Source organism: Bidens hawaiensis, unplaced genomic scaffold (genome assembly GCF_021521415.1).
Source record: "Bidens hawaiensis isolate Kalapana, Puna unplaced genomic scaffold, B.hawaiensis_p1.1 tig00044842_1, whole genome shotgun sequence".
In the NCBI taxonomy this organism is placed as follows: domain Eukaryota; kingdom Viridiplantae; phylum Streptophyta; class Magnoliopsida; order Asterales; family Asteraceae; genus Bidens; species Bidens hawaiensis.
Window position 1 is genome coordinate 153,450 of NW_027497978.1, and position 3,650 is coordinate 157,099.

Consider the following 3,650-nt stretch of genomic DNA (forward strand, 5'->3'; position numbering starts at 1 on the left):
ACCAATGCATCCTACAAAAATAAGGAAGATCATCTACGCTTGTGTCATTTTACACACCTGATCCTCCAAATAACAATGTGGTGAATGAAAATTTCATTAGTGCGCTGCATAACCGAGAAACGCATTTGGCTTTGCGATATAATCTTGTCGAGCATATCTGGAATATATACCCATACCGCAACTTGTCGAGTTTAAGAATTTTTAATGTTTTAGTGCTCCAATTAGTGTTTTTTTAATGTTTCAGTTAGTTGATATTCTAATTTGTACGTTTTTAATTAATTGAATGTTTTTTTATTTAATATCATGCTATTTTTATTTGAAAGTAAGTTTTTTTTAGTTAAACAAGAAAATTAAAAAAATTGTTGAAAGATGGATCTGAGTGACCATTGCAAGGATTTAAGGGTGGTCAGGGGTAGAAAGATGCGACGCTTATGTGGGGGAGAGAGAGTGTTAGTGATGGAGGGGTGGGATAACCACTCCATCCACCTTTACAACCTGATTCTGCAGGTTTGAATATATCACCTTCAACTTAAATTTTTCCAGACACACTAGTCCTTTTGGTTGTTCCATATACTAATGACCAAACTAAGGTCCCATACGTACAACTGATGTCTTTTATTTATCAGGAATGAGACCAACAACACGGATGCTCATAAACCAATTTTGAAATGACAGCCTTTCAGAATTAGCTCTAGTATATATGAATGCAAACGTTTAGCTGCACTATAAACACACTTTGAACAAAACAAATATACATCAAATATTCGAGTTGAAGATCCCCAAACGCACAGCATGTGTGAGTAAGCCTAGACAGATGTAACAACAGCATCAACGCGTGTGAAAATGGCTTTATATATAGGGGAAGTGTCACTTTCGACCGTGACCCTTGTATAACATTCCTTCCAGTTTGCACTGCTTTCTCGGCCTGCATGTGGTGTTCTTTTATAAATTGCATCCCAAACAGCACCATCAAACTTCCCAACTTCTTTGACCTCACAATAGGCCTGTGAAGTAGATTTTCAGCTAATAATAATTTCTAAGTTTCGGAAAAAAAATAATAAATAACAACTGAATATATCATTCAAAAGAATGAGATTATTTGTTTATGAAGTTGTTGCATATTGATTTAGTTATTTAAATACTTGAGGGGGCTAAAGATTGCAAACATATTTAAAATGCATACCGCATTGTCTTGGGTGAACCTTTGCCATGGGATAGACCAAGTAATCATACGATCGCAAAAAGCATTGTCTGTGTATTTTCCGCGGTACACAACAGCTGCAAACAGATCCACTTGGCATCTTTGGGATTTTTGTGTGTAGATATGCACCCCATTGCCCATTCAGAATGATTGTCGGGTATGGTGATGGCCCAATATCACCAAACCAGTTGCGGCTTGTAGTGTATGTCAGTGTTCCACCTGTTGCGTTGTAAAGCAGACAAAGGGTTGATATCCCATTGCCCCATTGTGCCTTAAGGTCTTTCACAAACGGAGGGCGTTATCATATTTGTTACCCTGGTTCATTATCTTGTATGCTACTTGTGCCTTGTTTTCCCTGGGTTGGGGTTAGGCCCATTTGAACCATTGTGTTGTTCCTGATTGGCTCACCAAATATGTTGCGAGCCTTACCTGATTTTGGCAACAAAAAATAACTGATATGTATTAGACAAAGCATGGATATATATTTTATCTTTGATAGATTTTTCTCAACTCTTTAATCTAAAAATACAACATGCATTATTTGATAACCAAATATGAAACTTGAAAAATGCATTATTTGGAACAATACATTTCGTGTGCATGTGCATATATATACACGACTGCAGTTAAAATGAAAAGGATAAAATAAATATCAAACGAAATATAGGAATATATGATTTACGTTGTGACGAGTGTTATATTTACGAGGGTTGTTGACTTGTTGCGGTAGTTCTTGACGAACCTTTGTAATGACTAAAACTAAACATTATATAATGGTGTGTATGTAACGCACTTATAACGTAACAATGCCCACCCTAAAAGATACACCCCGTGCTGATCATGGATACTTCATAAGGTTGGCATACCACAAAGAATGAATCATGCATGTCTGAAAAGAAAATTAATATTTTCTTACCTAAATATTCGGCAATGGAAATTCCCATGCTATACCAAATTGTTGAATCTTCATCTTCAATGGATGATTTCGCTCCAGAACTAGAGGGGACATCATTATCAGCCTCTGAATCTTTTTGGCTGCCGACCACAGTAGAGTGCTGAAAAAATCAGTCTACCGTTAATGAAGTTAAAGTAGTCCAGCAAAATTTGGGTTCTATAAAAGAAAATTAATTTGGTTCAGACTGAGTTTTGCCGAAGTTCGGTTTGAATCAATTATTTTCAAATAAGTAACGTAAATACATAATTATAGTAACTATATCGGACACTTATTCAAACTTACTTGCACTTCCAATGCTTCCTTAAGTTTCTTTACAACTAAACCCATTGAGGGTCGTTTTTCTCGATCATTAAGCAAGCATTGATACCCAATCTTGGCTATCGTATTCAAGGAACTTGAGTGCAATTGCTGCTTCATAGAAGGATCAATAATCTCATGTAAGTTGCCTCTCTCATAGTAGCTTATGACCAAGGAGGCACGCATCTTTTGTTCATCAGTTACATTCATAAAGCACAACTTCCCACACAAAACTTCAAACAATACCACTCCAAATGAATAAACATCAGATTCTTTTGTGAGTACCCCAGTGTCAATATATTTGGGATCACAATAACCAGGTGTGCCACAAGCGTTAGTAACGAGGAAAGTGTCTGTTTCATTTGCACGACCTATTGTGGCAAGTCCAGGATCAGCAATCATGCCTTTCCAGCTATGGTCTAACAGAATATTTGCACTCTTTATATCTCTATGGATAATTCTGTAGTTTTCTGCAACGTGGTTGTGAAGATAGTCCAAACCGCAGGCTGCGTCGATGCATATCTCAATCTTTTGCTTACAGGTTAGGGGACATAAAGTGGAATCCATACATAAAAACGTATCAAAGCTTCCATGCTCTGCATGCTCATAAACTAGGATTTTTTCATTTTCTTCCTCGCAGAAGCCAAGAAGCGAGACAAGATTTTGATGTTTGTATCGGGAGAGAAAATGAATCTCCTTTAAAAACTCTTTAAGCCCTTGACCAAAACGAGCATCTAATCTCTTTACCGCAACATTGGTAAGTGCCCCCAAAAGTGAGATTTCTCCTTTGTAAACGTTTCCATATCCGCCTTTCCCGATAAGTGTAGTGAAGTTTCTGGTAGCTATTGTAATGTCTAGAAGTGATATACGGAGGTGCTCCGAATCTTTAATCAACGCCATGCTTTTTAAACTTGCGAGATCAAGTTGCGAATGGTGTTTGTTTAAAACAAGTAACCTTGCATTTATATAAGAATAATCTTACTTAGTTTTACACCCATAACAGTTGTCTTAATCATTTATATAATCTACTAGATTTTATCCCTCGTATTACGGGGGTTGTTTTTATTTTTCGTTTCTAATATTTATATTTTTTTTTATTTTAATTTTATTTATTGTAAGAGAGTTAATTATACACTTACGATTTAATGATAAAAGAATTTCACAAATAAATGAGATGTTATAACCCGCTTAATCTTA

The 3,650-nt window shown here is 36.1% G+C and overlaps 1 pseudogene across 1 annotated transcript; it reads right to left on the minus strand.

Moving 5' to 3' along the window:
* Positions 1–683: 683 nt before the first annotated feature.
* Positions 684–3,399, minus strand: LOC143595249 (putative serine/threonine-protein kinase PIX13; annotated as a pseudogene). Its single transcript, XR_013146488.1, has 4 exons — positions 2,439–3,399; positions 2,118–2,256; positions 1,184–1,630; positions 684–1,004 (listed from the first exon to the last, which is right to left on the minus strand). The product of XR_013146488.1 is annotated as a putative serine/threonine-protein kinase PIX13 (transcript).
* Positions 3,400–3,650: the final 251 nt, after the last annotated feature.